Source organism: Canis aureus, chromosome 15 (assembly GCF_053574225.1).
Source record: "Canis aureus isolate CA01 chromosome 15, VMU_Caureus_v.1.0, whole genome shotgun sequence".
Lineage (NCBI taxonomy): Eukaryota > Metazoa > Chordata > Mammalia > Carnivora > Canidae > Canis > Canis aureus.
The window spans coordinates 18,112,713-18,125,416 of record NC_135625.1 but is presented as its reverse complement, the minus strand read 5'-3'; the positions used below and the strand labels follow the sequence as shown (position 1 = coordinate 18,125,416).

The window sequence follows — 12,704 nt, the reverse complement described above, 5'->3', positions numbered from 1 at the left end:
CTCAAAATCCAAGTTCTTGTCACACTGAGGCAGAGACTCATTCATTATTTTTGGCCCTTTTCTTGGTTTGCTATCCAATTTTCTATTAATTGGTATTAACTGACATATCAACATTACAAATGCAAACGCTATGCAAATATCAAATGGAAAGCTTTTTTTTTTTTTTTTACAAGAAACACAATTGATAGCTGTGTAAATATAATAACTGTACTAGAGTTTACCTGATTCATAAAAACGGTGTGGGGGGTTAGTGGATTTTCAAGGCAATGGCTGCTTCACCCATTATGAATCGTTTTATGTTTTTATTTTATCTTTTTTTGTTTGGACTCTTAGAAAAAAATGAAGACATCACACATTCCTGCACTTAAGAGACTGTCAAAGGAAATAAAACCATAAAACCAAAATAACCTGAATTAAGTGAATAGAAAGATGCCCCTAGCTGTGTTGAAGTGGGTGAGACTGTCCTTCCACTATGAGGTTCATAATCCTATTCTGGTGTGCTCTTCCTCTGAGAGTAATTTTTAAGTTCAACATCTTTTTTTGCCAAGGTCAGTTGGTGTGCTTCTTGCCCACCATTTATCTCTTCTATTCTCCTAGTCCCGTCTCCTACCACCTATCCGTCCAATCAATTCTCAGCCCATTGCTATTGCTATTGGGTTTCCTGCCTCAGGCTATAATTAAAGCAAATTGGAAGAGGAAGTAGGGGAAATCTGACAACTAATTTTGTGTCTGATAAGTAAAATATATGCAGAAAATTTTTTTCTTGGACTCATATTCTTTTTCCTTTCCCATTTAATTTTAGATTCCTTCTGCCTTTGAGGCTTTTATGTAAGTTAGGGAGATTGATATATAAATAAAATACAGTCTGGCCATATCCCATTCATCCTACATACTCCCTTAAGTTATAGAACTGACTCTGGTGCCCAGGGAGGTCAGACCATTGGAACAATAATTTTCAGTGTAAAGTTTATTTATAATAACGTTCATTTGTCCCTTAACTGCTTTGTTGATATATAGTACAGTAGACTGTAATCATTTTACTTTATTTTATATATGTCTTCTCAGTAAACAGAACTGAGCATTCACTTCCTTTTAATCAGCCACCCTTGGAAAAATCAAGCCCATGTGACAAGAGCCATCATAATTCAGCATATTAAGTTAGAAACCCACACTATCTTACCCAGGATAGACATTCAATAAATATTTGTTAAACTGAACTGAACTTTAGAGATTATACCCTTATTAAATAACATTTGAATAATGTTTTAAATAATCACTTGTTAAAATGTTTACTCACACATTAAAGAGAATCTTCATTAACATTAATATTTAGTGGAGATTCCTGTACATAGCATATTTGTCGATTTCATAAAATAATATAGAACTTTAAAAGTATGAATCAGTCCTGATTTTATTTTTTTTAAAGATTTTATTTATTTATTCATGAGAGATACAGAGAGAGGCAGAGACATAGGCAGAGGGAGAAGCAGGCTCCATGCAAGGAGCCCGATATGGGACTTGATCCCAGGACTCTGGTATCATGCCCTGAACCAAAGGCAGATGCTTAACCGCTGAGCCACCCAGGCATCCCATTTTTCAAAAAAACTTATTTATTTATTTATTTATTTATTTATTTATTTATTTATTTATTTTATTTTTATTCATGAGAGAACACACACACACAGAGAGAGAGAGAGAGAGAGAGAGAGAGGCAGAGACACAGGCAGAGGGAGAAGCAGGCTCCATGTAGGGAGCCTGACGTGGGACTCGATCCTGGGACCCCAGGTTCATGCCCTGGGCCGAAAGCAGGCGCTAAACCGCTGAGCCACCCAGGCGTCCCAGTCCTGATTTTATATGGCTTTTTGCCCCATCCCCCAAATTGGATACAATCTGAATTAAAGAATCAACAAGACTCTCAGTTGTGATTCTGTCATTGGTCATTTGTACAAAAGTGATTTAAATGATCATAATGAATATCCAGTTCATCTGGGTGGTCTGCAAATCATAATCTAGAATAGGGTTTTTATGATCTTTTAAAAAGATTTTATTTACTTATTTGAGAGAGAGAGAGAGAGAGCATGAGTGGGGGGAGCAGCAGAGGGAGAGGGAGAAGCAGACTTCCTGCTGAGCTGGGAGCCCGATGGGGGGCTTGATACCAGGACCCTGAGATTATGAGCTGAGTCCAAGACAGATGTTTAATTTACTGAGCCACCTAGGTGCCCTGACGTTTTTTATAATCTTTATATTGTCTCCAGAAATGCCCATTTTGCACACTGAACACTGTTGTTAAGGAACAGTCAAGTAAGTATGAGAATCACAGGTCTTACCTTTTAAAATACATAAATGGCTTGAGTCACATTTTTACTTTGCTGTCTGAATAGCTTCAATCTCACAGCTTAATTTTGGGAGTTGCCTTAGTCACATGTACAAGTTATTCTAGAAGTCTCTTAAAAATTAACTGTGTTAATTCTAGAATGCAGCCTTCCATATTGTTCATAAGATTTAGATTATATTAAACTATAAAAGTGTAAAAACTATCTAAATAGTAAATTTTCTACAAATCCTGAGGAATTATAAAAAAAAAACCACACACACAACAAAATGAAGCAACCAAAATCTATGGCAGATGGCTAGTTTCTCCCCTTCCTCCAAATGCATTTCTCCCTTCTCCCTGGGGACATAACTATCTAACCAGAAAATAAGGTTCCAGCTTCTTTAGGGGGTAGTGTGACCATGTATTTAAATTCAGGTTAATGGAATGTGAGTAGTCATCTTTCTCCAGACATTGGCTTTTCCACTTTTGTCATCAGCTGGAAGATGCACAGAGCAACAAGATGGAGGTGCTTGCTTCCCCAAATGACCCCGTGGAGAAGAGGTGCCCCACCAGCCTAGACCAGCTGACTGCCACGTGAAAGAGGAATGCATTCTGTATTATTTAAGATCTGGTGTCTTGGAGGTCCCTTCATAATTTAACTTAATCTTCACCCTACTATGTCTGTGAATGATATGGTCATAGAAGTTTCTTTTGTAATATAAAGCAATGGGAACAGTCTGGTGGCACTTTCACAGTCCTCTGAAGAGTATATTATGAACTTTCATTTTTTAGGGTGTCTTTATGTTAATAGAAGTTTCCCTTCCACTGCATTCTTTTATTGGTTCTTCACAGGAAGAAGGAGAGAAGCACAGAGTTTCTAGAGTCATTATGGGAAACACAGACTATGTCACCCTCATTAGTTATTCAGATGATGTCAATGCTCCTGACTATCTTTTGAGGTCTGATCAAATACCACTTGCTCAGAGATAATATTTTTACTTTTCCAACTAGTTTAATGATTTTTCCTTTTTATGAATGCCCATACAATTGTATCTGTACTTGGGACTTTCTGGCACTTACTGGGATTACATGTAAACTTTGTCCTCTATGAAGAGCCAAGGTTCCTCAATGAAGAATTTATATCTGACTTATATCACTGTTGAATTCACAGTATTTTGCATGTACTTAAAGCAGCATAAATATACACTGACAATAACAGTGAATAATAAATTCTCATTTATTAAATTATAAAACATCCCTTATTATGCTTAAGGAAATAATATCATGATGTAAATTGGATATAAAAAAAAAACATTCCACTCTAACCCAGAAGCCATATACATGGACAAAAATAAAAATAATTAATGATGGTAATGTTTGCTTTCTTACCATTCGAGTTAGACACAACCAAAAGACTTAAATATCAGATGGGAGTTGTGATTCTCTTTTAAACTGAACAACATCATTTCTTTTCAACTGTTCCTAGATAAAATTTTTAAAAGGCATGAACATGACTCTACTACCAACTCTCGCTACATTATATAGTTAATCACATAAAGATCAGACTGATCTGATTTTGGTGGAAAATCTATAAGCCATTTTAAAAATCATGTCTGATATTTACTCACTGGCTATCTTATTTACTAGGCTTTATAAGATCAAATCATGTGTCACCTACCAAATTAAGGCACAGTAGATTCTTGATTGATTCTGAAGTTAACATTAGGGCAAGCCATCAAAACTGTGGGTTTTCAGTTGGTTCTTATTAGCTGACTCACAGTCTAATTAGAACATGGAAATATAGAAAACATTTTCGACTTGTCCCTAATACTTAAAAGTCTAGGAACCAGAAAGAAAAGTTTCAAATAGGCTTAGTAATGCACTTACAGATTTTATGTACTCAATTCTCAAATGCTCTTATTTGAACATAATCTATTAAATAGGACTTAATAAAGCATGGTAAATATTTTCTCTTTCTAATATTCTAAATGCTACCTTTCACTGAGACTAAAGAAAACCATGTTCTTAAATAGTGTATGTGAATTAGGTAGTATTACATTAATAAATCATCAAATTCTTTTTCTAAAATATTTTTCCTATACTTGGGAGACTAGAAGAACATGAATTTGACATTCAGTAGTAATATTCCACAGTTGTGTGAATTTCTACAAGTTACTTAACTTTTCTGAGCCACAGTTCCTATATATTTAAAGACTGGGATGATAATACTTACATACGATATTAATATAATAAGTGGATTGTAAAATTGCATGTAAAATACTGATTATAGGACCAGTAGACAATACTGAATATAAGACATTAGTTACATATAAAGCCCTCTGATACTTACACATAGTGGGAAAGAAAATTGGTGTTCTTCTACTCACTTCACCATCCCAGAGAGTTTATTGAGCATATAGTGGACGGTTAAAAATTATGTATTTTTTAAAAGATTTTTATTTATTTATTCATGAGAGACACACAGATAGAGGCAGAGACACAGGCAGAGGGAAAAGCAGGCTCCACGCAGGGAGCCTGATATGGGATCACGACCTGTGCCAAAGGCAGATCAACTAACCACTGAGCCACCTAAGTGTCCCTGTATTTTTTTATTTTTCAATGAATCAATATATCCTATAATTTTTATAAAAATTTTGTAATTTTGTAAAGATATATTTTTATTTCTACACTACATAATTTGAATGAACAGTTTTATATTTGAATGAATAGATTTTTAAAAGTTTAAACACTCTCTCTTATCATTATCAGTTTTCTTTCTTTGTCCTTTCCAATGTTTAAAAAGTTAACTATTTATGTTTTTTTGAAAAACAAATTAAAACAATAGCAACCTTTTCCTTGAGACTTGTCATTCAACATATTAAGCTTTTCTGCTGAAAGTATCCTTGATAAAATCCAATGATACGTACGAGAATTGAATGAATTCATGAATGAAACACAATAGGTAGTCTTGAACCAGATCTCAGTTTTTAATAATCCCAAGCCATCACCAGCAAAGGACAAAGAATCACTTAAAATGGTCTGGAAAAATCTAGCTATATTTGAGGGGAAAAAAACCCCACACAAACTAATGCTGGGTCTCTATTTTGTAATTTCAAATGTATTAAAAAGGTAAATGCAAAAAATCCAAATTAAGAAGTAAACCTGGTTTCAGGAAAAGATAAGGATTTGCATGCATCCATTTAATACTTTTCCTTCCTGAGACCCCGTATAACAACATAAAAAAATATATTTACTCATAAACCCACAAGAGCAGGAAGAGTGAGAGAGAAAGGAATAGTAACACAATTTTAAAGGCTGAAAGCAAAGGGTGAGTGGTAATGAATTTAGTGGATTTAGGATGCTAAAACCCAAGTTGACAGCTGATAAAGCTGTAAAACACTCCTATTTTGTGCTACACTCTGCACTAGGGCAAGTATGGAGATTTACTCTCTTGAGAGCAAAACACAGGATTTCTAGACTCAGTGACACAGTTGGTGGAGTTACTATTCACCAAATGAGAATTTTAAAAATACGTATTTACTGAATGCTGAGATGCTCTCTCCCCTCCCATCTCTTTCTCTATTCTCTAAAAACTGGCAATCTTGACTTTACTCTCAAGACAGAACAATGATTGAGGATTTTCTGGGGATCCAACAGGCCTAAGAAGCACCTGACATCATGTAGCAATAAAAGGCAGACAACATCTTCCTAAAGTCAAGTTCAAGGTCAAATCATGTTACCTAAGTGAGTAGAATCTTCATTTAATATTTAGTCTCCAACTTTTAAATCTGAACTAGTCACAGATGACTAGAATTATAAGAAGCTTTTAATATAAAAGATGTAGATCAAAACAAATAATTAAAAAAATAAACAGTGCACAGAAGGAAGAAAGCTTTGAAAGACACCGATTTTCTCAAAGAGATAAGAAAAGGTACTGCATCCAAGAAAAAAAAATAGTATATTATTACAAATAAAGCACATTTAGAAAATGATAAGCTTTTGGAAATTAAAAACATGGCAGCAGAAAAGAGGGCAGCCCAGGTGGCTCAGCAGTTTAGTGCCACCTTCAGTCCAGGGCCAGATCCTGGAGTCCTGGGATTGAGTCCCATGTTGGCTTCCCTGCATGGAGCCTGCTTCTCCATCTGCCTGTGTCTCTGCCTCTCTCTCTGTCTGTGTCTCTCATGAATAAATAAATAAAATCTTTAAAAACAAACAAACAAAAAAAAAACATGGCAGCAGAAATGAAAAACTTGACAGAACATTGTAAAATAAACTTGAGATGATCTGAGATGGAAAATAGGCAATGAAACATTAGAGAAGAGCCAGTCCAGGAGGTATAATCAATAGAAAGAAAAAATAAAGAAAATGGCCAATAAGTAACCATTATTAAGTCAGAAACAGTGAATGGGTTAGAGATTTTTCTCTACTTGGAAGTTCACAAGTTTGTCTGCCACAGATTTATAAACATATGCTTATAGAAGACACAATAGCCTTGCATCAGAGATACAAATAGTTTGTTATTCAAAGCAAAAACAGCAGCAGGAATAGCATTTTGTGTCAGTTCTTCATACCCCAATCCCCACAGTGTGACATGATGAAGGCTGGATTTTACTTGAGTGTAAAATCCCACCATGTGGTGCACCATTGGAGAGGCATCCCCAATTTTAGAAACCTTAGCTTTTATAAGCTACTGACATATCTTGTCATTCTCCTCCCAGAAAGAAATAGATTATTTATTATCTTGGGATTTAAGCAAATACTTTCAGGAAGAAGCATAAAGTTTTAATCTTTTCTAATCTAGAACATCTCTGAGGAAGTATGCTTCTAAATCTTTCTAGGGAGATACACTTCTAGTTTATAAGACTGCTTATTAATCAAAAATGTCCTTTGCTTAGAATTCTCAGATGTACAAGCCTAAAGTCTGAGAAATCATGGAGAATTATTTTTCAGTAATCATCAATAAAAGAATTTAGTAAAGTTTCCAGAGCCCACTTAGTCTTCAGTCTACTTGATGAATAGAGACCCTCACCAGAGCACATCATTGTAAAACTTCAAAATGTGGATATGCCAGATTTTTAAAAAGTTTTCAGAGAGATAAAAACAGGTCATATACAATGTCATAACAACTTCTGACTTCTTAACTGTAACATTGGAAACTCAAAGACAATGGAATAATACGTTCAAAATTCTGAAGGAACACTATTTCCAAGTTAGATTTCTAACCACAGCTAAGTAAACAATCAACTGAGAGTGTAATCAGGATATTTTCAGATATCTAAAGCAAATAAGAATTTTACTTTTATATTCATTCCTTTCTGCTTTAGCTACTGGAGACTGTACTCTACCAAAATAAGAGAAAAAAATCTAGAAAATGAAGAAATAATTCCAAGATACAGAGAAAATCCAACCTAGAAGAAATGCATCAAGAGTTCAAAGAGGGATAACATATGAAGCTTCTAGGAAAATAGCTCCAAGTTAGACCTAGTACGCAGTCTGGATTGTAGAGATTTAAAAGACAGTATTGAGGGCTGACTTTATCAACATGCTCACTATCACTGTACAACTTTTAAAATTAAGGATATCATGCCTGGCTGAGTCTTTTTTAGGTTATATCTGTACTTTGGCTTGACCATCTGATGATGGTATTTCTTGTCTCCTCTCCATGTCCCTGTTTTGTGTTAGTTAAATATGTACATTTTGCAGAGGTAGTTTTCTGTTATGATCACATCTGGAGATAGACGTGGGCTATAGTGAGTTCACAAACAAAAAATACAGAAAAACATTCTCACCTGATAGCAAGCCCACTGACCAGCTAGTCAGGCCCATGGTGGCCCTGCTAGACGGCTTTCACATGATGAATCCCATGTTTCTTATAATTTACCTTGGGCTTTGCCCAATGACTTTGCCAGTGTGTTCTTGAGTATTATGCAGTATTAAATATCATATTTTTGAGGAATATTTAAGAATAGAGAAAAATCAATAAAATGAAATATAAATAGTAAAAAAGAGTAGATGAAAAATTGTGTACATATTATCACAACTTTGTTTTAAAATGTACTGTATGTATAAAATTTGTATACAAGAAGATATATAACTATGAGTGTAATTTTATTCACTGTGTCTTTTTTTATTTTCCTATGTACTATTATAAACAAGTGTAGTTTTAAAATCAGAAAATTGTATTAAATACATATATTCAAGAAACAAATCTCTGATCCTAATACTTCTAATGACAACTTTCCTTTTCTTTTCCTTTATATTTATATTTACTGAAAGAGTGGTCTCCAATTCCAACCCTCCCATCACTCTTAAATGTCATAGCACTATGGCTTCTGCCCAAACACTCCACAGAATATACTCTGAAAATGTCAGCAGTGGATATTATTCAGTCTTCTTATTTTATCTAGGAGCTCCAACCAGCCAATATGTATTGAGTGCTTACTATGAGGCTTTTGACACCAAGGACTACTTCCTCCTTTGTAAAACACTCATTTCCCTTGGCTTCCATGACTCCTGGTATCTAGTTCTCCTTTCATTATTTTCTTTTTTTTTTCCCTTTTGTTCTATCTGTATGTCCTCTGAAACTCTCCACAATAGCCTGAAAAATCTGTGGCTTCCCAGAGGCTTTTCATCATTTCTTTCTCCATCTTATTTTACAAATTCCTGAAGTTATGGATTGTGTTCACTATGCAGCTTTGTTCACTAACCATTGTTGACTCCAAATTTAAATACCCTGTCAGATTGCTCCCTGATCTCCAGACCAAATACTGATAAGCCTTAGTGACAATACCACATGTACAGCCCATAGGTACCACTGATACAACACATCCCTAACTTAATTCATTATTGGTCTCATTTTTTTCCTACCCTGTATTTTCTAACTCAGTGACAGATCCACCATCTAATCTATATTCCAAACTAAGAGGGTAAAGGCTACTTTGCACTTTTTACTTTTACTTAACCTTATCACTCACATTTATCCATCAGATCTATTGATTTTGCCTTCTTGATACCTTTGAAATTGCTCCTTTTTTTCTATATCCCTACCTAGGTCAGGTGCTTACTTAAATGAATTATGACATTTTTAACCTCCAAAATAAGGTCTAAACTTCCTACTGGGGCATGTACAATTCATTTTCACCTTGATTCTGCCTCTTTCCTCAATATTATCTCCTACTAACTTCATATTCTAGCCTTAAAGAACTGGATTTTACATATTCTTTTGCTTTTCTGCCTTTGTACATAATGTTCCATACTTCTAGAATGATTTTTTTCATGCTTCTCTATGTATCTGTTATTTATCTTCATGAATTCGAGAGTTACTTCATCAGAGAAGTCTTTCCTGACTCCCCTTTATCCTAGGGTAGATTAAGTGTCATCCCTATGTGCCTGCATCAAGCTTTGTTTTAATATCTCTCTCTTAGAGCTTTATCAAACTCACTGCAAGGTGATCCCACCGGAAATCTCACCCCGTTTCAATGACGTATCCCTCATTAGAACTCCTCTGGAGAGATTTCTTTCAGAATTAGTTTGAGTCACATAAGAAAACTTATCTTTATGGTTCAACTTTGTTTTTGCTCAGAAGTAGTATTGCCCAGTGTGATCACCAAAATTATTGAACAGATTTGACATTGAATAACTTTTGGCTATTTCAAAAAATTCAGATATGCTTTCAAAGGACAAATACTTCTTCCCACTGAGAATATTCAAAAGACTGTTATCAGATGTGAGAATTCTTGAATGTTTGCTAAAAAAAAAAATAGCCAAAGTACTGTAGAACTATAGTTTTAAGTACACATGCTTTCCAAAACATATTTCAATAAAAATCACCAAGTAAATAAAAATACAGTTGCATTTTTTTTAAAGATTTTATCCATTCATTCATGAGAGACACACAGAGAGAGGCAGAGACATAGGCAGAAGGAGAAGCAGGCTCCCTGCAGGGAGCCTGATATGGGACTCAATCCCAGGACCCTGGGATCACGATCTGAGACAAAGGTAGGCACTCAACTGCTCAGCCGCCCAGGGGTTCCCTAAAAAACAGTTTTTAAATGAAAACAAAGTAATTCTTAATTTTAGAACACCTATATATAAATGCTACAGATCAGTGGATAAGAAAAAATGATTAAAAAATGCATCATGCAAAGCCATAAACAGAATATAGGACTATAACATATCGAATAACCACATTAAGAAATGCAAGGAATAAGGGTACCTGGGTGGCTCAGTCAGTTAACTGTCTGCTTTCAGCTCAAGTCATTATTCCAGGATTGAACCCTGCATTGGCTCCCTGTTTAGTGGGGAGTCTGCTTCTCCCTCTCCCCCCTGCTTGTGCTCTCTTACTATCTCTTTAAAATAAATAAAATCTTAATAAAAAAAGAAATGCAGTGTATAAAAAATGATATCAGATAGGAAAATCTTGGGAGAACATTCTGATACAGGAATAGATTCTTAATGGGAAGTATATAGCAATACTAGTGTGAAAGTCTAATTCATGTTTTATATGTTGATTCTTATACTAATGTCAGAAATATCTTTCCATGGAACTATTAGTTGTCATTAGTATTTTCTCTCAATGAATAACATTATGCTTGAAAAGAAGGAAAAAGAAATTACTTAAAAATATTGATTTAGAGGTATTGTTGCTCAGTACTTGAGTATTTTAAATTAAAACTTATGGCAAAAATTAAAATAGATACACCATCTAGCTTGATAAAGAGCTATCCTTAAAAAATATTCATCCAGCACATTAAAGCATCAAAGTCTTTTGAGAATGTCACACAGTAAAATCATGGCATGAATTTAAATCAAATTATACAATGCATGCAGTAGGAACTTAATGAATCTTTGTGAAATTGAACACCAAATATAAATCAAGGGAGGTAGCAGTAAATTGGTAAAGTGACCCAAAGTTACTTTTACAGTCATGATTTCCATTATTTCAGACTTCATTTTAATGAGCATTAAGAAATCACTGCAATTCTAATTTGAATTTATTATGTAGACTATTGCTTAAAATAGTGGGCTATCTTTTAACACTTGGAAATACTCGGTGTCCAAGTCTTTTCAGTGTGACTTTGGGCTTTGTATTTGTTTTTAGTACATGTGTGTTGTTTTTGCAAGGAGAACTCTCATACATGATATACACAGATATATACCAATTTTATGATAAAAGAAGAAAAAACTGTGGTCATGTCATAAGAAGTTTATATTTCACCAAATCTTTATTGAACACTTAGGGAAAGGCTACAGTTTCTTGCTGTTGAGTATACAAAGATGAAAAGCAAGACCCAAACCTTGCCTTCAGGCATGTCCAGTGAGGCAGCTAGGAACCTCCTATTGTAATGCAATAAAACAAGGCTAACCAATGTGCCATCAGATCCATCAGATGAGCGGTTGGCCCAGTGAAGCCTGGAAATTCTGACGTAACTGACTACCATCACACATTTGTGGCAATTTCCAGTGAGGACAAACCCTAGATAAGCTTTGCACTCATTCTGAATTCAAATTCTGGCTTTATCTCTTGCTAGCTGTGTGACTTGAGCATAGAGTACATGTTTACCAAGTTGGTCTATCAAACACTGTCAGAAATAAAGGAGGCATAATTGAGAGCTATGGGAGTTTAGAAAGACTTGGTGGGTCCGGCAGGTCTCAAACTGAACCTGGAGTGGAGTGCCCTGTAGGAATGAGATAGACAATATTTGGATGGGAGGAGGCCACTTGGCTTTGAGGAATGAAGGACGTTTCAGAGAAGAGAATATACATGGCATGTGATCTAAAGGCAGGCAGGCATAGAGGTTACCTGCCAGCATGGGAAATATATCAAATTCCAAGATCACAGAAAGTCTTTGAAAGCTCTTTCACAAAAGATTGAGGCTGTCTTTCCAAGTCTCCATTCTTCCATGCTCTTACACTCTCACTAATTTCTTTCAACTACACATTTAGAAATACTTAATTGAATGTCAGATTTTGCCACTATTGATGGGAATTACTTCCTGTTAGTTTTTTTTTTCTATAAAGGAACAACACAATTTTATGTAGAATGCATGGCCCCGATTTTCTCAGGTTGTAGTAAGTCATCTGACATATCTTGCCATAAACCAGCATCTGTAAGTGTTATTCTCTGGATACGACAAGAGAACACTACTTGGATTTTTAAACATCCAACCTCATGCTACTTATATCTCATATGGTGAAAGTATAGCAAGTAGTTAATTCATCTTATTCAAATATGTTATCTCCCCTCCCTTGCTGCACAGTGTTTCTTTTCTTTTCTTCTTTTCTTCTTCTTCTTCTTCTTTTTTTCTTTTTTTTTGTAAACAATTGAATTGGCTTTTGTGCTACATAGTTCAGTGAGAAGGAAGAGATGCACACAGCCACATTCTAGACA

At 34.9% G+C, this 12,704-nt stretch overlaps 1 long non-coding RNA gene across 2 annotated transcripts in view; it reads left to right on the top strand.

Annotated features, from left to right (window-relative positions):
* LOC144284282 (uncharacterized) overlaps window positions 1-3,196 on the top strand; it is a 76,372-nt gene extending 73,176 nt beyond the window's left edge. For both annotated transcript variants that reach the window (XR_013352640.1, XR_013352639.1), the window contains exon 7: window positions 2,811-3,196. This is a non-coding gene — a long non-coding RNA (uncharacterized LOC144284282). The remainder of the gene's footprint in view (window positions 1-2,810) is intronic.
* Window positions 3,197-12,704: the final 9,508 nt, after the last annotated feature.